The sequence below is a fragment of the Macrobrachium rosenbergii genome, chromosome 26, assembly GCF_040412425.1.
Source record: "Macrobrachium rosenbergii isolate ZJJX-2024 chromosome 26, ASM4041242v1, whole genome shotgun sequence".
NCBI lineage: Eukaryota > Metazoa > Arthropoda > Malacostraca > Decapoda > Palaemonidae > Macrobrachium > Macrobrachium rosenbergii.
The window spans coordinates 8,185,946-8,208,507 of record NC_089766.1 but is presented as its reverse complement, the minus strand read 5'-3'; the positions used below and the strand labels follow the sequence as shown (position 1 = coordinate 8,208,507).

At 39.5% G+C, this 22,562-nt stretch overlaps 2 protein-coding genes across 12 annotated transcripts in view; one reads left to right on the top strand and one right to left on the bottom strand.

The window, feature by feature from the left end:
• ArgRS-m (arginyl-tRNA synthetase, mitochondrial) overlaps positions 1–22,562 on the bottom strand; it is a 187,876-nt gene that overhangs the window by 88,455 nt on the left and 76,859 nt on the right. The window lies entirely within an intron of this gene.
• LOC136852997 (uncharacterized) overlaps positions 1–22,562 on the top strand; it is a 106,073-nt gene that overhangs the window by 50,550 nt on the left and 32,961 nt on the right. For 2 of the 8 annotated variants that reach the window (XM_067128119.1, XM_067128111.1), the window contains exon 1: positions 6,350–6,517. The exons of the other annotated variants lie outside the window; for them this stretch is intronic. The gene's annotated coding sequence lies outside the window, so the exon portion shown is untranslated. Of the gene's footprint in view, positions 1–6,349; positions 6,518–22,562 lie in introns of those variants that run through there. 8 annotated transcript variants of the gene reach the window in all.

Below are 22,562 nucleotides of genomic sequence, written 5' to 3'. Positions count from 1 at the left end.
ATATATATATATATATATATATATATATATATATATATATATATATATATATATATATATATAAAGCAAATAGTTTCTAAACATCTGAACAAATACCCAAATCATGGGAAAAAGACCTATCCTGAAAGGCTTTGAAGATGGTTTATTAAAAACATAGGGCGCGACATTTCAAGACTGAGTCTCATTCTCAAGCTGAAAAGAAACAGCACAAAATTAACATTCGTACGAATGAATTAAATCAACAGTTATGATATTTAAAAAAAAAAAAATTACATAAGGTTAAAAGTACATAAGGTTAAAAGGACTTAACACGGAAATAAGCCATCCGGATGGAAGAAGGAAATAGAATGACATATATATATATATATATATATATATATATATATATATATATATATATATATATATATATATATATATATATATATATATATATATATATATATATATATATATATATATATGCATGCTTTAAAAAATCACAGTAGATGCACGTGACTTCAGTGTATAACAGAATCCCACAGGAAAATGACAGGCAGAAGTTCAGTGCCAAGCGCTTTCACATTTATTAACACAACATCTGGGCACAAATCATTTGTGCTCAGACCATGCGTCAACAAACGTGAAAGCGCTTGGCACTGAACTTCTGCCTGTCATTTTCCTGGATTTTTATATATATATATATATATTATATATATATATATATATATATATATATATATATATATATATATATATATATATATATATATATATATATGTTGTGTGGGCTTTGGCTGATGAGTTTCTTAATTAATTAATGTAAGTTATGTAGCCCTGCTTTGCCAAGGTCACACGTAAACTGTCAATTGCAGCTAAAAGTTACCCTCAAAAGACAGACAATTACTTACTTGGATTAGGTCGCCAGTCGGAACTATTATGGAAAACTGGATTACTTCTGTAACAATGGAATTACATCAAAACCCTTCACTTCCCACCTAGTCCCAACATAGAAAGAATGTGCTGTGATAGCAATGAAATTACATGAACCTTTAGTCAATGTCTGACAGTCAATTTTCCCGGCTTCCGTAAAAAAAAAAATATAATGCAATGAATGTTTGTATTCTAGTGGATATCGTACACAGTTTTAGTATTGGTAACGGATATTTCTCTTCCAAACAATGGTGATCAGGATCCAAGGTTTGCCTGAAATTTACTTACACTTGGCTTTCCTAATTCCTACTTACTGCATGGGGATAGCTTATGCAATTTTCACTAGGCAATGATCATTATTCATATACCAGACTTCATAAAAGAAATATGATTATACCAGGTTCTCTTTGTAAATGGTGGCTGAAGGGGAAACAAAGGAAAAATTTAAGTACAGTGGAAGAGATACTAGCAAATCAACAAAAATCTTGTCAATTCCAGACTTACCGTTACGTAGGTTGCTCGCGCAATGCAGCTGCCGATCGGAGTTCTCAAAGAACACTTATTGTTGATTCACTGAGTAAAATAACAGAGGCTGCTGCTGCTGCCTCCTCCTCCTCCTCTTCCTCAGGAGGCTGCTGCTGCTATCTCCTCCTCCTCAGGAGGATGCTGCTGCTGCCTCCTCCTCCTCCTCCTCAGGAGGCTGCTGCTGCCTTCTCCTCCTCCTCCTCCTCAGGAGGCTGCTGCCTCCTCCTCCTCCCTTTTAAGCAATTCAATCGAGGGACGTTCCTGGGATTTGGTAGAAATCTTTCAACAGTAGTTCAATGCTCTTTTTGTAGACAAAAAGAGCACTGATCTACTGGAGAAATTTAAAGTCATTAACCCAAAACAACCTTACTTTTTATGGCCTTCCCAAAACCCATAATCTTCCATTCAGACCTATCATCTCATGTGCCGGAGCTTTCAATTATAAAATTTCTAAGTGGTTAACAGGAGGCCTCCTTTCCCCTTTCTTAGGCACATTTTCTCTCAGTCACATTAAACATTCTGAAGATTTCTGTCACATATTCAAAGAAGCACATATACCACTTCATAACATAAAACTTCTAGGCTTAGATGTAGATTCCCTATTCACAAAAAGTACCAAAACAGGACGTTCTACAGTTTTTGAGGGAAAATTAGCCCCTATTCAGATCATTTCCCACTAGCCCTAGATAAAATAATAAAGATAGTTTAATTATGTGTATCAAACAACATGGGCAGCCCTTTAAGTCCTGTTTTAGCCAATCTATACATGGGATATTTTGAAACTGTAATAATAAATGCAGTAAAACCTAAAGACATGCTGTGGATGAGATATATAGATGATACCTTAACATTTTGGGATAATAAGTGGGGCAATTTCAATGAATTTCTTTAAAAATTAAATGCATTAGTGCCTAGCATCAAATTTAAAGTTGAATGGGAAACAGACAACAAAATTCCTGTTCTTGATGTTTTGATAATTAGAGACACGACAGAATACAAATTTACCATATACAGAAAAACAACTTTCTCTCTGTCATACATCCATTTTTATAGCTATCATGACATCTCTATCAAGATTGGTGTAGCCAGTCCGAGATTTCGTAAAATGCCGGTAGTTCATATGGGTTTTATAGTGAGTAGCACTGAAGGTGAAGGGCAGTTAAACGAAAATATATATTTTCATTTAAAAATTTAAAAAGTCCCTACGTTTTCAGTTGTAGGGCGTCCTACGGCAAGGAAAAGTGACTATGGTCAAACTCAGCCTTTTAGTCCGCTAAGGCGTTGGCCTCGTTTAGCCTGGATTTTTTTCGCACCGTTGCCACGTCTCCCCAGGTAGGTAGTTCCGCCTATCTCTCTCTCTCTCTCTCTCTCTCTCTCTCTCTCTCTCTCTCTCTCTCTCTCAGACTTATCTTTGCTCTCATTTTGACTTTGTTTCCACACCACCATGGAGGTAAAAGTCTAGGTGCGTTTTCTTTTTATAGAGGTTTCCCCAGTAGGCCTAATCCTCTCTATGGTGTTTAATCAGAAGATTCCTCGTCTGAGCTGTCCTCGATGTTGATGACGAATGACTCGATAAATCTCTCAACCGCTACTACGTCTTGCTTTGCATCTTGTTCCTGAAGGTTCTCCGTGTGTTTTATTGCCTGCTTCCAGTTTTCCGCTGTCACAGTGCTTAAAGCTTCTTTGACCAAATGCTTAAGTTCAGCAACTTTGAATGTGTTTTTCTTGGAAATGTCAGTTTTTACCTGAGTCCATATAAGCTCTATCGGGTTGTACTGACAATGGTATGGCGGGAGTCGTACAACTTTATGTCCTGCTTCTGAAGCAAGTGTGTCAATCACGAAAGTTTTCTTTCCATTACACATTTCTTTTGGCGAGGTCATAGAGCTCCACTTTCAGCATGTCGTCACGTGGATGTGCACCGTTCTTTATCAACCAGTCCTTTATCGCTTCTTTTCTCCAAGATGATGTTGGGTTTTTTTCAAGCACCATCGAGTGGTAGGATGCATTGTCCATCACAATTACAGACTTCGGGGGGATGTTGGGTAACAATTGAGCCTTAAACCATTGCTCGAAAACTGCAGCATTCATCTGATTGTGATAATCACCATCATTTTTGCTTGAAAATTAGTTCAGCATTCTTGACAAAGCCCTCTTTCGTTCCTGCATGAAGAATGATGAGGCGATTTCCTTTTTCAGTAGGCGGCTTTACTCCTGTTGCTTGTTTGGAGGCCATGTCAGTCCAACACTTTGCAACAGTGTAATTCTGGTTGACCCAAGTTTCGTCAAGGAAAACGAAGTTTTCGAAGGACTGTCTGACTTGCAGCATCTCTCTCAAAAATTTCGTGCGAGCAACAGCAACATCACTTCGTTCCATAAGGAACTTGCGGCCATCAACTTGCGAAAATCGGAAGCCAATCTGCAACAGAACTCTTCGAAGTGACTCAGTGCTACCATTGTAAGATATTTTCTCTCTTAGCTCTTCCGTGACTTTGCAGAGTGTAGGGATTTCATTTCTTTCGTAAAATTCCAGTACAGTTCTTCTCAGGACACACTTACCAAAGTCATCAAAATTCGTAACTGTTGTAGGCTGAGTTTTTGTCGGTGAATGGAAGATAGGTTTCTTGTGTTCAGCCTCTGACCACCATTCTTGATTTGCTTTGGAGCAAATCCTTCTAACTGTCCTTTCGCTTACTTTTGGTGGCTTTGGCTGTCGGAGCAAGGGCTTCAGTGGTTGGTAACAAAGGTGCACCGTTGGCCTTTTCATTTAAAAAGTACCGATGGACATTGTAGATTATTTCCTTCGCTTGACTGTGCAGGCGGGGGGCAGCGAGAAGTAGGAGATGTTTCCATGGTGGGTTAGTGACACGGAATGACCATGTTGGGCAGAGGTGGCAATGGCGCACTGACCCAGCACAGCGGTGTTGTCAAATTTCAGGAAAACATTTTTAATAATTTTAATTTCCCCAGCAAAAACTTAGTCATTCTTAAACATATGAAGTTTTATTATAAAACAGAGTAATTACCTTATATTTATTTAGTATAAAAAATATCAAGAGACATTTCGTCATCACTGTCGTGGCGTATTGAGAGAACTGTGGCAATTGTGCGGAAATTCCCGGCTTAACTCTGCCACTACCTTAATGGCCAAAAAGGCTGAGTTATAAATGTCCCTACAGTTGGCAATACTGATCTGGCAATGCCAGAGCAGTGCTTCCACTTTAGGGTAAAATACCCTAATTTAGGGTGATCAGACCTCTCTTAGGGAAAAGTAGAGGGTAAAGAAAAAATGCGGGAAATCTACGGTAATCTGAGGTAATTCAGATTTTTTTTTAGGTTTATCACCTATCAATTTCACTCTCATTTACTATTATTATTTTATTTTTACGTCATTACTTTGCTTGCACAGTCCATCCAATCCATATCCTTGCTGGATGCTTCTAACGATGCCCAGGCGCTGAGATCTGTTGCCTATAGGCAACACACTGACGCTTAAAGCTGATTCCATGTATAATGTGGTAACTTGCGTTAATCCTCGCTCTGCAATAAGCCTAAATCCCCCATATTTAGGTTGCTTACTAAAGGCATTGCCACAAATTGACAAATTTGTGGACCAAAGACTCCTAGGTAGAGGAATGGCGTGCTCATTACCTGGAAGACACTGTCAGAATACTGGGATATTGTTCTCAATAAGAGAAATGCGGCAGATCTACCCTGTTATCCTAATGTAACAGTTGCAATATCTGCTCTTCTGTCTTTGCCATTTTCTGTTAGCACAATGTAACAGTTGCAATATCTGCTCTTCTGTCTTTGTCATTTACTGTTACCCCAATGTAACAGTTGCAATATCTGCTCTTCTGTCTTTGCTAGTTTCTGTTATCACAATGTAACAGTTGCAATATCTGCTCTTCTGTCTTTGCCATTTTCTGTTATCCCAATGTAACAGTTGCAATATCTGCTCTTCTGTCTTCACGTACATTCATTCAGAACCCTTCCTTCGTCTTTCGATTCCACTTATTCTCACGGGAAGTGGAACTGAATTGGAACTGGAATATAAAACTTAGACCAAACGCTGGGACCTTTGAGGCCACTCAGCGCTGAAAAAGCAATTGAGAGTAAAGAATGTTTTAAAGGTGTAACCAAGGTTGATATATATATATATATATATATATATATATATATATATATATATATATATATATATATATATATATATATATATATATATATATATATATATATATATATCACATTACCACAGGTGAAAAATAAGAGTGAAAGCTTAGGAACCTGGAACCAGAACCGTGTGCTGTTATTTAATAAATTTCTACAACGTTCTAATGTTATATACATTACAGAAAATACACGCGTAAGACAAACGTGTATACGTAATAGTTCTATAAACGTAGTCATTGTATTTATATAACAATAATTAGTGTGAGTTTATTATTAATTTCCCTGCAAGAAATCATCGAGATAAACTTTGGCAAGATGTAAAATATAAAAAAAAAAAAAAATCCCCAAGACAAATAAACAATAATAACGACCATTACACATATACAGAGAAAAAGGACACAGAAGATGTGAAGAAACATTCCCATATTATGAATTACGTGATTTAATATTATCATTACTTTCACAAAAGAATCAACTGGCCACAGTCACAGCATTTATGGGAATTTCGCAAGAATGAGAGAGAGAGAAAGAGAGAGTCCCTGCTTTGTTCTTGCAAGTGAATTAATAATAAACTAACACTAATTATTTGTACATAAAGAGAATGACACTAATTATTTTTTATAAAACTATTACGTTTACATGTTTGTATTTTCTGTTATGTATAGAACAATAGAACGTTTTAAGAATTTATTAATGACTGCGCATGGCAACTCGAGCAGGAAAGGGCGGAGCCAAAGTGCAGACCAAATCGTTTATTCTTTAGTACGTACTACTGTAGGCGGTTGCAGTTATATATCGTCAGGAGGCAATACTCCAACCAAACATCTTCCCCGCGGTGGCCTCTGTGAACTTATCAGTCTTTGGGTCTTGGACCTGACAGGCAGATACGGACGTGAAACCAGAAGTAAGTTACCTAAGTTTTGTCTAAATCTAAACACCGGGTCTATCGATGCCCAAACCTTATTGTTGTTGTAACTTGTTTACTCATTCGTCCTTGCTCGGCGTTTATCGCTTTCCTTACGAATAACTTTTGTTTAAACATTTTTGTTCAGGTGCTTATTTCCTCAAAACGATTTGTCGTGCGTTGACCCTGTTATATTTATTTTATTTTCAAATTTCTTCGGAAAATTAACGGAGGATTCTCGTCAGCTTTAGTAAAAAAAAAATAAATACGATAGGCTATGAGGAAATTTTCAGAATAACAGCAGAAGAAATATACAGTACTGTTCTTGATAACAACAAAACAGGCTCAATATGGCTGCTTCCACTTTCTTTGTAGTGTTGTCAAAGTAATATATAATTTTCCCATGTTATCTTGGTACTGTACAGTTTCGCCACATATGTTATCCTACCAACATAGAAAACGGTACGCTAGCTGACCAACATAAAAAACGATACTTTACAAAGCCAAAATCATATAGCGGATTCAGATAAAAACAGAAACAAGTTTTGCTTAAAAGACTTATCTGAATGGGAAGACGCATTCGGGTCGTTCCGGTCGTAAGTCATTTAGGCCGTAAGCACGTTTACGTGCAAAATGGGGGCCGTGTTTAGTACCAGCCCCTTGGGGATGTACGTAAAACATGAAATAATAATGGTAAATACCATAAACATAACGGTAAATGCCATAAACATAAACGACCTTGAAAAGCGTGGGACGACTCCTAAAAATGTGAGCAACCGAACTATGTTCTATCTGAATGAAACAAAATTTCTAAAAAAAAAAAATAAAAATTCGCTGAAGTTTCTTTGGGCAATCGAGTTTTCTGTCCGTGGTGGCCTTTTAGTGCAGCAGATTGCTGTAAAAATCGTTCAGATAGTGAAACAAGCATGAAATTTGGCACAAACATTCCTAAGACTACGCCTCTTAGAAAAGGGCGCTGGCCACCTGAAAATCCAAGATGGCGGCTATTTTTCAAAATGGCCGCCATCTATGTTGAGATTCACTGGTTTGGGAGCATCTATTGATGGAATATGCCAGTTTTTTTTTTTTTTTTTTAAACCTCGACTTTTAGGTTATAAAATGTTCCATACCACACATTTTATTGAAAACCCTTACTAAATGAATTGTAACCAAGATGGCGTACAAAATGGTTGCCATAAAAGTTTTTTTCTATCCACAGCGCTAGCAGACATAGAGACCAACTGTTTTTATTTAATGGTATATTCATGTGATCAGACAGTTTAACTAATATGCTATTTTCAACTGAAATAGTAATGGTATGGTCACATACAACATTGTGTCTAAGACTGTAACCATAAAAAGAAAAGAAGAGAAATACGGACTAAACGCAACCAATCTATGTATAGGTCTCTCAACCTACACCTTTGAAAAATTCGAGGATAAGAAGGTAGGCATAGCATGACACGTTGGATGCTCAAGCTAGATTATCTACTGAAGAGAGGGCAATATTTATCTAGACTTCACATTTGCAAGTGCACAGAGCTGTGCAGGGAAGACCCAGCTTGTAGCACTTGCACCTTTCCCGACAGCCTGCTTTGCATCCACATTTGGTAAGCTGTTGGCAACTCTTGGCTAAGGGCGAGTTGGTTGTCCAGAGGACTTGCCATGCTTCACCAGACTTTTGCCATCCCCACTCAGCAGGGTTCTCTGGCTGTGGCTGACACTGGGTGGCCTGCCCCACACACAACCAGCCTGGTACGCAGCACGCTTGGTGTGTTGGAGGAGAGCTCCTGGTTGGTGGAATGGCCTCATATGCCCTTTGTTTTCTGGCAAACATATCAAGTCTAGCCTCATCCACAGTGCCAGCAGTGCTGGATCTTTCATACATAAGTATGACAAACCTCTCCAGGACCTTCAGGTCACTCTCTTCCACTCTGAGAGGGTAGTGACTCAGTTTGGAGAACACAGTGGAGGCCTCTGGAAAGATGTTCCGTGTCTGCCAGGCGGTCTTCTTGCCCTTGCTCGAAGGCTGACACTGTATCACAGCCTGTGAACGCATGGAAGAAGAGCATGCCATTCACCTTCTCCTGGCCCAGAGAGTTGCACAGGTCATGCACAGCAATCCAGCGCAGGCTCTGGCCTTGGCCAAATGCCACCCATAGCTTCTCTAGCCCTAGATTGTGGAGAGTGGAGAAAGCACTGACTGCAACGACAAGAACATCTGTGTCATTTGCTTTAACCGTGATGGTCTTGGCTCCATGTTCTGTGGCATATTTGGCATGGAGAAAGATGCGGGTGTCAGCTTCCTCATGAGAGCACTTTTCCAGTCCCTGAAGACTAGCCTCATGAGTGCTGAGGACAGCAGACCCTTTCGTGGCAATGACAACATTTGTGGCAGACATCTGGGCAACTTTGTCTGCCAGGAACTGGAACAACTCTGTCTTGTTGGCATCGTTGTCTTAGGAAATTGCGCCAGTTGGATGGAATTGTGTTCTTGTCTGTCACCTTGCGCCTTCCTCCTTGACCACGTTGGAGCCTGGTCTCAGCTTTGAGGCTGGATGTATTGTATACATCAAATACAAGATGTGATGATGTGTACTTGCTGCTATAGGATTGTATCACAGGCAAGAAGTCGCAAAGTGCATAGCCCTCAAAGGTCTTTCCTTTCTTTGGTGGCAAGGCATGGACCAAAGCTGATCCATCTACAATGAGGACATCAGTCTTTGGTTCTTTGTCTTCTAGTGTAACATGACTCTCCAGGACCGAGGTCAGCTGAGACTTCTGACATGTGTACAGCCTACCACCCTCACTAAGGGAAGCTGGGAATGTTTGATTCTCGTGCTGGAAGAATTCCTGCAGATCACATTCACGGCTCTGACAGGATATAAATAGCTTTGAGAAAAGCTGGCAATCCTCCTTCAGAAGTTTCTGCTTTGACTGTTCTACAGGAGCAGCTTCTTGCCTGAAGAAGTCAGTTCTGTTCTTCTTTATCGGCTCATAGAAGGAGACTGCATTGTTTGCCAAAGAGTCTGAAAACTTCTGAAATTTAGTGCAGCCTCTGTCAAGGTGTGTCTGTAGAAGTTCTGCTGAGCTGGGGTGGGCAATGTCTTTGTTGTCAATGGAATACAGATCCTGGCTCTCTTCCTGAAAAGGACTTCCCAAGTGTTGCAAAGCCAATGACAGCTTGCTGACTCTCTCCAAGAATGTCTTCTGCGCATGAGGTGTTTGTTCATGGTGTGTTGTCTGCTCATTAGACTCCTTACTTTGAACCTCTGTTTCGTATGCAGACACCAAGCGGATGATCTCTGGGCCAGCCACCATCCATCTTCTGAGTGCTGACGGATCTTCAGTCAGCCCAATGGCTCCGCCATCAGCCTTTATAAAGGCATTGGTCTGCTCATGAGCTTGGTCAAGAGCCATTGCTGAGAACTGGCGACTGGTCTTGTGCACAACAAAGTTGCCAGCCTTGAACTCCTTGTGCAACTCTGGGTGTGAACTCTCTAGGGTAAGCATGTCCCTGAGGTGAATAGGCAGCCAACGAGCATAGTTTGTATTATTGTTGGAAAAGAAGTAGGGTATCAGCTCATGCAATGCCTGGCAGTAGAGGACAAAATTGGCCTCACGGAAGGACCTGATCAGTAGGAATATCACAAGTTCCATAGACAACACCATGTGCCAGAAGTGGAACTGTGGACTCTGCTGTCTTCGAAGGTCACACCACTCCTCAAACTCTAATGCCTGCTCATTGTTGTTTGCTTTCTCAGCACAGTAGTCAGTGTATGCTGTCCTCAGGAGTTTGTACAAACTAGAGGCTGTAACCTGGTGCATCTGCCGTGTCCTGGTTACACTTGCAGCTGACAGGAAGGATTCTGCAGTTCCAGATGAAGCAACTCCTGCCTCCACCAGAGCTCCTGTCCAACCACTGCCATGAAGAAGAGTACCAAGAGATGTCATTGCTGCCATCTCAATGTGCAGACCACCAAACATTACCAGATACTTGTCTTCGCCATACTGATCAGGCCACTGCCACTGCACCTGCTTTGCTACGGCATAGATTGGCTGATCAGCTGTGATTATGGGTATCTGGCCAGGGTTCAGAAAATCAGTGACATCCTGCACTTTCTGCATCACGTGTTTGATCGTAGCAACAGAATGAGCCTGATCACGCAGGAGAGGAAGCAATGAAGTTATGGTTACTTCAAATTCTGGGCTTCTCTTCATTGAAGCGTGATGAGCTGACCACGTCAGATTCACTGCATCATCTATTTCCTGGGTGACTATGACCTTGTCTAGCCACTGATACTCCAGTGCAAGCTGTGGCCCCAAGATATCTGTGGGTGGCTTTGGTATTGCAGTGTTTGGTGGCACAGGGTTCTTTGTTTGAAAGGAAGCTGGTGAGATGTTTGTGAATGTGTCCGGCAATTCAGGCACCGACCTCACTTTCTCAGGTGCAAACTTTAGTTGCTGTCTTTCCTGTCCAGTGTTCTCCTTGGTGGGGTGCTGAAATATGGAGATGCTAGTTCCATGGAAGGAGGTAGTGGCAGTAGTTGCAGTGCCATTTAAGTCCCGTGTGATCTGTACACCATCCGGGTAAGTACATGAACCATCATGTACAGCCCCCATACCCTTGGCTCGGCTCTCGCTGGCACATCCTGTCTATTCAGGTGCGGCTATCTAACTATAGCTGGTCTGGGGCTGTTAGAAAGCATTTGGGACACTAAACTAAACTATACTACAACTACTAGTCTAAGACTACAGGATTAGTAAAGCTGGATTAGCTGGCACTGAACCCCATGCTGAGTTACACAGCAGTGATGTCACCAGTGTGCCCTGGTTGTGTGCAGACATACACTCTTTTACATTTATTAATTTTCCTTCAAAATTGATGAGTTATTCGAAAGAGATGGCCTCATTAGGATCTAAAACCACAGAAACCAAGATCCATGCTTAAAACGATAATTGTTGAACGGGCATTATTTCTCATTATAATTATTGTTTCTACCTTTTCTTGGCAGCCATATAGCCCCATATTTAAAGGTAAACTGTACTGGGAAGCTACAGAAACATAATATTCACAAGAAATAGTATGGAAGAGCTTTACCATATTGCTAGAAGCAAATACATGCCATTCTAGTGAAAAATTAGCCAAAATCTGTCGATACTGGCCGCCATCTTGGAATTTGGCCGCCATATTAAATTTTTTGCGTGGCCAGCGCCCTTTTCTGATAGAGGGAACTTTAAAGAGCACTTGTGCAAAATTTCATGCTTGTTTCACTATCTGAACGATTCTTATGAAATATGCAATTATCTGTGTACAGGGCCCATAAAACTCTTAGCCGTGGCCCATGAAACTCGGCCATAGTCCGGTGGTGGCCTATGTTGTTGGTACGTATAACGCTGCCAAAGGTACGATTATGGCTAACTTTAACCTTAAATAAAATAAAAACTACATGTGGACGGAATTTTTAATGTGCCTGAATTTATGAAGCATCACAAATCTTGTGTATTATTGTAAGTACGTGCAAATAGCCTACGTTCTTTTATATATATTTTTATGGTTTTCATGGTAACAAATTCTTTCTCCCAGACTGGTAAGAGCGTCTGGGCGTAGTTTTGTTGCACCGTGTTATCAGATTCTTTGTAAGATTAAAAACTCGTGCGTTATTTCGCCTTCGAAAGTACGTCGCCTGATTCTTGTATTTGATAAATAATTTCTTGAGAGATACAAAGGAAGGAAAAGTTAAAATAAAAATTAAATGGTAAAGTGAATGTTGTGAAATTCAGTTTAGACCATCAGATATCACGGTTACAGCTATATATAGCAATGTCCTTGAAATGTATGTGTGTGTGTGCACGGTGCAATTTTAAGGCGCACGGGTACCAACATTATAGAGCAGTGACTGGAATTTTGAAGAATATGATTGACAGAGTGTACTTGTGGCATCTGTGATTCAGTTTTCCTCTTGATTCCGAAGGTTTGGGAATATCTGCATCAAAGAAACAATTATTTTTAGCAGCTGAAAGTGACGTCATGCTCTGAACTCGATCACCTTCGAAAGGGCAATGTCACAGCCGGCTTTTACGGTTAAGTCTGTTGGTTGGATAATTAATCGTTTTCCTTAGAAACTCGTTTGCTCTTTTGGAAGAAGACCAAAATGTTGCTTATCTTTGGTGGTGTGTGTGTGTGTGTGTGTGTGTGTGTGTGTGGGGAGGGGAGATTAGCAGTAGTTCACAAGAGAAGAATGTTAAAAAAGAAAAACCGCAAATTGACATGATTCTGTAGCATCCGTTTGACCCCCTGCCTCCCTACCCGCACCCACTTTTTCTAAAGCTGTCTACTGTCACCTCTATTCCCGGTTCTTTGCTTCAGTCTTGCTGTCCAACGTCTCTAACTACTGCTTCTTTCAGTTCCACGAATATATATCAGAAACGGAAATGTGAAGTGACACGTTTTATATTATTCGGCGTCGGTGACCCTGGTAGTTGTGACGCCAGATGACCCACAATTAATCAATCAATCTTTATTGAGGGAAAGGCAATCTAGAGGCGAGTGAGTTTCCCTTGCGCTCGAGAGAGAGAGAGAGAGAGAGAGAGAGAGAGAGAGAGAGAGAGAGAGAGAGAGAGAGAAAACGTGTCTTATTTATTTTGAAGTCTGTAAAAATATTTCCACGTTGAATGCATATGATATAAAATGTGTAATTTATGTCATAATTGCTTTAATTTATTTTCGCAACCATGCATTTCAATGCCGAATAATTTACATCTCTTTAACGTCAGATAAATGACATCTCTTTCATATCTCCTTTACTTTATTTCCACTTTTTTACTTCATTACAATCTGACATCGCGTAGGAATGAAGCCTATAGCAGCATTACCGAAACTATATTAATATCCTGAACTAATATTTGCTTCATTATTTTTTATGTAAAATATATCAAACACCTACTACGCTAGGAGTAACGGGCTGTTCTGGGAGCAAGAGCCCGTGCCGGCAAGTTGCTGGCTAAATGGAAGAAGCGAGTCAAGTGTTTTTAAGATTACTCTGTCATGTAGGACTAACGAGGAATGACGGAAGTGAAGAGTGAACAGTGAGGAATTGTTAGGAGGGGAGATTACAACTTCCCCCTCCCCCCGAAAGAAACTATAATTTACTCACTAAAATTATAATATAACCATCCTGCATTATTTGCCGGCGTATTAAGTGCACCGGCCTATCAGACGAACCTCTATCATACAATGATATGTTTACGGTACAATCTAATGTATTCTTAACCCTGTTTAATCATGCAAGTTTTTCCCGTTACGCTTGACAGGAATAAATGCGCGAACATAAAATGTTCTTCTTTTGCGTATCAATATATTGATATATAAAAAGATAAAAACACGGAGTTTTGCGCGTGTCCGCTACGTGCTTTTCCTTTCCTTATTTTTTTTTTCACGGGCGGGATCATTTTACTGATGAAGCCACTAGTACCATTGTTTCAACTGACCCCGAAAGGGCCTTTCTTTCAGTGCTCCTTAATACGCATTGTAGTGTGAAAGTAATTCATTTAACCTCTACATTTCCCAAAACTGCGCAATATTAATATAGATCATAATCTCTACATATGAAAAATATACAAGTGTATAGACCACAAAAAAATGTAACTTGGAAACTATAATATCTGGCAAATTCTTAGCCAGACGAGTGGGCGCCTCGGTTTTTTTTTTTTTTTTTTTTTGCCGTGCCTCTAGGTTAGGTGTGTTGAGGATAGTTTATGGGGCTATCGTGTTGTACTTAGGGCGTGGTAAACATATTGAGAATATTTTCAAGAAGATTCAGTTTTCGGCAGAGGACCAACCACGTCAATAATTACCTCTCTGAAAGATTCAGAAACAACAGGAATAGGATGTAATGGTGCCTTTGGAATTGGCTGATTAGGCTTCCCGACCTTTTAACATACATCACAACTATTTACAAATTTTTTAACATCAGCTTTCATCTTAGGCCAAAAATAACTTTCACACAATTTACGAGTAGTTTTGAAAACACCAAAATGACCAGCCAAACCATTTTCATGAGCCAATGTCAAAACCATCTAGTTTCATTTCCATAAGTCCAAAGTTTCACAACAGGCCACCTAACCCCATTTCACACAGTAGCACACTTACTGGCTGCCATTAAAAAAGGGTCCTTGCTGCCATATGGCCAACTTTATTCTGAAAGAAGATAAAGAGCAATAAAAAAATGCTTGCTTAAAAATCAACAAGTGGTAACTCGCACTCGACGTCATATGTCGTCGCTCGCTCAACTTTCCAGGAATCCAGTCTTGTGGATACATTTTGATGTTGCTGGTACGTTTTTACGACCTGGACACAAGGATACGAAATTGAATAAAGAAGCCAAAAATGTATACGTGTTACTATTTTTTTTTTAAAGAATTGGATACTTTTTACATCCACATTGTTGGTCATTATTTTTTTTACAAAAAGTGAAAACCAATCAAAACTCATAAATACTACATCGCTCCCAATCGTATGATAGAGTAACCGTTTCTTGAGTGGGGATTTAGGGGACGGGAGTGAACGCGTCCTGGGGCCACAAGTAGAGTCTGCAACACATAATATACTAAATGCCCTAAACAATCCTCTGTTCAAACTTTTTTTTTTCTCTTTTCTTAGTTATATACTTCCCATTATCAATAAGATGAACAGAGAATTTCAAAGTGAATCAGTCATGATACATACTGCTTACAAGAACATATGTGCCTTTTACAGGACTATTCTCAGCAATTACATAAAGAAAGAAATACTCAAATCAAAGTCAGATCCATTTGATGTAGAATTTCAGGGCCCATCAAATTTTCTGCCTGAAAATGAATGGTACTTTGGCAGCAAAGTAGAGACAATGATGGAAGAATGATGGAAGATAAAAATGTGTCAGGGGGCCTTGGACCTGAAGCTTGCAGGTTTCGGGTGAAGTGTTTAAATTTCTACATAAAGCTGTCAGAACAAATCAGTAAAAGGTTCAGAGGACTGAGCGATGTATTCCCTTTATTAAATGCCTGTGATCCTGCTGTAGCTAGAGTAAGTGTAGTTAAAAGTCTAGTGCCACTCTTCAAAAAATTCCCTCAGCTTATTCATGAGTCACAATATGATGTGTGCAATAATGAATGGCGGTCACTTGCTTTTCATGAAGAATCATTGACTACTTCCAATAACCCCGTTGAGTTTTGGTGCTCAGTTCAAAAACTTAAAAGTAGTGATGGAACACTTTTGTTCCCAAATCTGTCAAAATTTATGTTATGTCTTTTAGTTCTGCCTCATCTTCTGCTGCAGTGGAGAGAATATTTTCTCAAGTCAAACTAATAAAGACAGACACAAGAAATAGGTTGAATACTGAATCAGTAAATGGACTGTTATTAAGGGAAGGCAACGGGGGAGCAGTTCATTGCTATCAATGGGAGCCTAGTAATTTGATGATAAACTCTGCCCAAAATGTATTCAAGGAAGGATAAACAGTGAAGCATATGTAGCTGTATAGGCAGAAGACATAAGTTTGTATTTTTGTAGTTTTATATTTTTTTAGTAAAGGTTTTCATAAAATCGTATTGTGCAGTGTTAGTGTATTACATGCAACTTCAATATATTTTTGTACATACAAAGCATTAATAAATATAATATTTTTTGAAGATCTAACCAATAGTATAAGTTTCGCTCCAAATTTATTGTGTACGACTGTACGCCACTGTACAGTCACCATCACCAGGCAGCAGATAGCAACTTGGCTGCCAGCTGTAAGATGTCTACCAACAGGGTGAGAATTAAAGAATATTAATCAATTAAAAATACTTTTCTTAAACACATCCTCATTAACTATAACGCATTTTTAAAGAGAATATATTGGATACATTTTGGATACTATTTCATATTATTTGGTTACGTTTTGTACATTCTGGATAGGTTTTTTGATACATTTATATTTTTCCCACTTGCAACACTGCTGCGGGTCCCGGATGTGGTCAGTCACATATATCGTATCTCCGACTTATCTCCGACTCCGAGTTCATGCGTTACGGGCTGCTCCAGGAGCAAGAACCCGTGCCAGCACAAGGCTGGCTTAATCTTAAACAACAACCGAGTCCTGAGTGGTACCCTCGACCCTGACAAAGGTCAGACCTCAGCGTTGGTAAAACGCCGCGTGCGAATCGAAGCGAAAAGGTTAGTTACTAATTTTCAACGGGTTAGTCTAGAATCATGCACAGACTGCAGTGTCTGTGGAGGGAATACAGTTCAGTGCATCGCGAATACTTGGGTGCAATGCGTGTTTCATCACGTTAGGTAACTTGCAGCGACAGTATGATGCGCTTGCGACGTTCAAAAGAGCATTTTTAGCCTTTACTTTTAAACTTCAATTCCGACTACTGATCGTGTTACTGAGCAAATCAAGTCTTGGGCTTTTATGAAAAAACAAGTCCGCAAAGTACCATTTATGTATGTATGTATGTATGTATGTATATATACATACATATATATATATATATATATATATATATATATATATATATATATATATATATATATATATATATATATATATATATGTGTGTGTGTATGTAAATAACGTCTCCCTCGCTCGAAAACAGAGACTTACGACCACGTATTACACCATCCTGAATTTTGTCCACTCTTCTAGTTATCTAATTTTCTGAGTTATTCAGTTACGTTCGACCAAAATAACCGAGATAAACGAGCGTAAAAGCGTGAGGATTTTCTTTTTCTCTCTATTTTTATGGTTATATTTATTGTTTTCCGGTTATTTAAATTCATTTTCTCGGGGCTGGGGACTATACACGGCGCAAATATTGCATGTGAACTATTTAAATTTTATATTTACTTGGCTGGTCTACTATATTACCACGGTTGACGGTGAAAACGAAAGTATTGATAATCAGTGAAGAGTGTGCGTCTCACGGACCCGTTAAGGAGGAAAAAAATTAAAACGTGTGGGCGTTCTGAAGGGACAGACATTTGACGCACGTGCTCCCTTTGCTCTACTGAAAGGTTTTTTCGAGTAATACCACAAACTTCACCAATACTGTTCAACTCCGTTAAGCTTACGTGGAGTTAATCCGGAGAGAAGTTGATGGAGAGTTTCAGGGCCATTACCAAATTTGAAATTTGATTCAACATTTTATATTATTGAATTGGGGCCCTGAAAGTATGGCCAATTCTGTGTGTGTGTGTGTGTGTGTGTGTGTGTGTGTGTGTGTGTGTGTGGGTGGGTGCGCGCGTGCGCTAGCGCCGAACTGAAGGCCACAGCTGAGTGGTGCAGTAGTCAGCATACGTTTGCTAGGTCCGCAGTGTGTGGATGAATAGTGGGCCATTATTAAAGATATAGATGAGAAGGAACGGCGCACTGGGCATTTCTGAAAATCGTTATTTTATATAATATAATATATATATTATTCTAAAACATATAAACTTGATTTCCGTATGAGAAAAAAAATTTGTAACAATTCTCGACCTAAGAGATTAATATTTCCCTTTCCGGGTTATTCTGATGAGTAATAAGATAAAAAAAAATGAGTGCGGTTAATTCGATAAGCAGTGAAGTTAGTTTGGGGAAACGGGAGTCGAGTGTTTCGAGATAAGAAAAAGAACCAACATTCCGTAGTTAGGATGACACGACCAAACTTCAGCCATGAGTCATTTCTCATTCATGAGAAGAACCGGTGTGACCGGCCTCTGAATTTTCTTAAAAAATGTCTTGGTGAACCGCTAGAAAGTTTACCTCCGTGTTGGCATATGGCCAACTTTGAAAGATGGTGAGGTGAAATACAAAAGAAACATGTTGAGAGAAATATCAAGAGGCGTCACCTCGGCATTGTTGCCGTTTACGGAAAGGGTAATGGATTTTCGTTCACTATACTTGTATTCTTTACTGAGCCTCCGGAGAACTTACTGACTTCGCCTCGGTGACCACCGAACCCTTTACGTTATCCAATCCAATCTAATGAGGGGTCCCCGGGTACGTCTGTGGCGAAGGAAAAAGTATACCTTAGTTTTACCAAACCACTGAGCTGATTAACAGCTCTCCTAGGGCTGGCCCGAAGGATTAGAATTACTTTACGTGGCTAGGAACCAATTGGTTATTTAGCAACGGGACCTACAACTTATTGTGGAATCCGAACCACATTATAGCGAGAAATGGATTTATATCACCAGAAATAACAACTCTACCGACTCGCCCAACGCTGTGGGAAAGGAAGGGGGGGGTGGGATTAGCCCAGGCAAGCGATGGCATAAAGTAGAGGAATCTCCCGATCATTCAGTGCAATGTCTCTCAACTTGATAAATTAGATCTTAAACGGGAGTGAGTCTCCCGCGTGAATTTAAGCAAAAATAAAAGATAAATTAGATCTTTAACGGGAGTGAGTCGCCCCGCGTGAATTTAAGAAAAAATAAAAGAAGGTTGAGTGATACATAAGTTAATCAGTACAAAAGCTGACACTATATTTTGTGCGTCGTGGAGACATGGTAGAGTCGGAACTTGTGTCATCACGTTGGGTGAGAGAGAGAGAGAGAGAGAGAGAGAGAGAGAGAGAGAGAGAGAGAGAGCGTATTACCACTCTTCCAAGGCCCTCAACTGCAGTAGTCTGACCGTCGACCGGAGTCGTTGGAGTGCTCGAAACACTTCGGTACCGATCCATCTACAATTCCCCTTCGGTGATAATTCCCCGTCGGGGATATTCCCCAAGTATCGTGAATTGGGTATTAAACGACTCTTGTAGCTTAATGACTATATAAATCACGGTAATGTGATGAAAAAAAATTCATACAAGTTATGCTAGGTAAACTCATTCCAATGTTTGGCGGATTACCAAAACCAAACGTAGGGAGGGGAGAATGCATGATCAACTCCCCACCCCCGGCTTACTTCCCGAAATTCTTCTAAAAGACTGAGGATAACAAACCATTCCAACAAAGGGCAACCAACATTACAGCTGGTAGCTGCGTGTGAGGCTAACATGAGCTGAGGAAACTCCTCACTTGAGACGGCTATCACGGGCTGAGGAAACTCCTCACTTGGAGCAAGATCTATATAAACAGGTCTAACACTCATGAGCGGTGGGAAAAATGACGTCACCGGCGCCCGTCTTCCCTCTGTGTTGTCTGCTTCGCCTTGGTTAAGTCACCCGTGGGCCGTGTCAGTCGGCTATAGTTTGAGATTGCAAGCGGAAGCAAAAAGACTCTTGGTTTCCAATGCCCAATAATTGCTCAGTTTACGGTTGTAATAACCGTAAGGATAACACTAAAGGGCAGGGTATAAGCTTTTTAAATTTCCTAAAGACAGTAAATTTAAAAATAAATGGCTTTCATGCCTGTCACCGTGCTGATCACATCAACACGACGCATGCTGTCATTTGTTCAGCTCATTTCAATTATGATGATTATGAAGATGACCTAAAAGCAAGGCTCCTTAACACTTGTTAGGGAGACCCTCAAATGTAATGCTGTGCCATCAAAGGCATTATATAAAGGTAAGCTGAAATTTGTATACTAAACATCATATTTACAGATGTGATAACAAACAAGTATTTGGCACCGTTAGGCTTGTATAGGACTTCAAAATTTCTGCAGTATTGATGCATTCTTTAAAATTTCTGCACTCTTGTTTTTATCAATGTTTGTGCATTGTACAATAGAAAGGTACAGACAATGTGCAATTAAAGGTATGTTTGCCATGGCAGGTTCAATACCAACATCGTCTACAAGAGAAGATCGGGCCAGAGGACGTAGCAGGAAAAGAAATGTTGAAGAAATGCTGAGCGCTCATACAGATGAAACTTCAGTTCCTGCAGAAAATGGCTATTCTGAAAATGAGGGAGTATCACGTCAAGAATTACAAGACGAAATAAAAAAAGTTGAATCAACGGATCAAAGCTCTTGAAAAAGCGAATAAAGAATTGAGGGAATTACTTCAATTGAATGTTGAAAAACAGCTAGAGCATGCTTTGATGCCAATCTTAAGCAAGACACAAATTCAGGCTTTAGTCACTCAAAAAAGAGTCACTTGGACAGACAATGATATTTCCTCTGCCCTAACTTTGAGAAGCCTAAGTTCAAAGTGTTATAAGTATTTAAGGACAGTTGTTGGGTTGCCATTGCCCAGTGAGAGTTGCTTAAGTAATAGGGCAAAGGCATTCGAATGTGAACCTGGTATTTTGCATTCCGTCCTAGCCTTGATGAATTCGAAGTCTAAAACAATGAGCCCCTGCGAAAAATTTGCTGTCATGTCAGTAGACGAAATGAGCATCACTAGTGAGTGGGTATATGATAAAAGATTAGATGAACTTTATAAGCCACACAACAAGGCTCTTGTTATACTCGTAATGTTGAGAGGCCTAGTAGATAAATGGAACAACCAATTTTTTATAGTTTTGAAAATTTTGATGTACAAAATATACTTCTTGACTTGATAGCTTATATTGAGAAAGTAGGATTTAATGTTGTAGCTCTGGTGCATGATTTAGGACCAAACAATTTAAGAATCTGGAAAAAACTAGGATGGATCCCATACAGGGTCAAGTTTCTTTTAAAAATCCGTGCGCAGATCGGAGTGTGTTTGTATTTGCTGATGCACCTCACATGATTAAGTTGATAAGAAATAATTTTTTGGAGCGTGGGTTTTACACAGATAGAGGAGACTTTATTTCATCTGCTTCTATACGAGAAATGTTGAATAAAACAGAAAATGAATACACTTTAACACCAAAACTGACTCCAAATCACCTTAATGTGTCAGGAACTCAAAAGCAACGTGTAAAATATGCAGCTCAGTTAATGTCCAAAACATGTGCTAATGCTGTAAAGTTTCTAGGAGAGAAAGGTTTAATTTCATCCCAGAACTGGTTGGTGACAGCTGAGTTCATAGATTTAGCAAATGACTGGTTTGACTTGATGAATTCCAGTGAAATGTATGGGGATGTAAAATGAAGAAATGCCTATGGTGCGGATATAGACTATCAGAAAGACCTTATGGGTAGGATGGAACACATGATGAGAACTATGAGAGTGAAAGGTCATGCAAGTCGTTATTTAGGTTTTCAGAAAGGTATTATTCTTTGTAGCAAATCTTTGATTGGACTGTTTGATATGTTGAGCAGCTTATTTGGTCTAGATTATATAATGACCCGAAGGATCAATCAAGACTGCTTGGAACATTTTTTTGGATTAATTAGGCAGATGCATGGTCCTCATGAGTACCCCAATACTTTGAGTTTCAAGTATCGACTCAGATCATTTTTACTGGGGAAGGAAACAAAACTCTTTAGTTATAAGACTAACTCATTTTCAGAAAATGACGATTCTCTCTGCATACCTGGTGAAACGTTAGTTAGGAATAAAGTGCCTTCGAATGATGATGAAAGTGAACGAGAGTTAGCATTAGAACTCTGCATAACCAGCATTTTGTTCGAAAATATCGACATTGAAACTGAAAATAACGATGCAGGGATCAGTTTAGAATTTTCTTATATAACCAGCTTATCAAATAAACCCCATGATGTTATTGAGGAAGAGTCTTTATGCTATATAGGAGGGTATATCGTGCAAAAATTTGTCAACAAGTATCCTGAAATAGGGGAGAAAGCCTGCAACACTGACCCTGGGAAAAAATGGATAGACTTTGTGAATAGGGGAAATTTGCATGTTCCATCACAAAAATTCATGGGACAATTAAAATTAATGAGGCAAGTCTTTAAGGCCATCCATGGTGACACACTCAGGGAAGGAAAGGATTGTGTCAAAAAGCTGGCATCTGAGTTGCAGATGACGGTAAGAGATGTTCCTACTGAACTTTTAAATTTTTTTGCAAAGATAAGTGTTTTCTTCAAAATGAGGTACCTGAATAGGGCTATGAGGATAAAAATATGATGCTTCTAAGACGAGAAAAAGATGAAAAAATCATTGGGATAAGATACGAAAGAAAGAGGAGAGAAATCAGTTGGTTAGGTAAAGTACTGTATAGCTATAGAATTATTGGCATATGCAATGCCATTT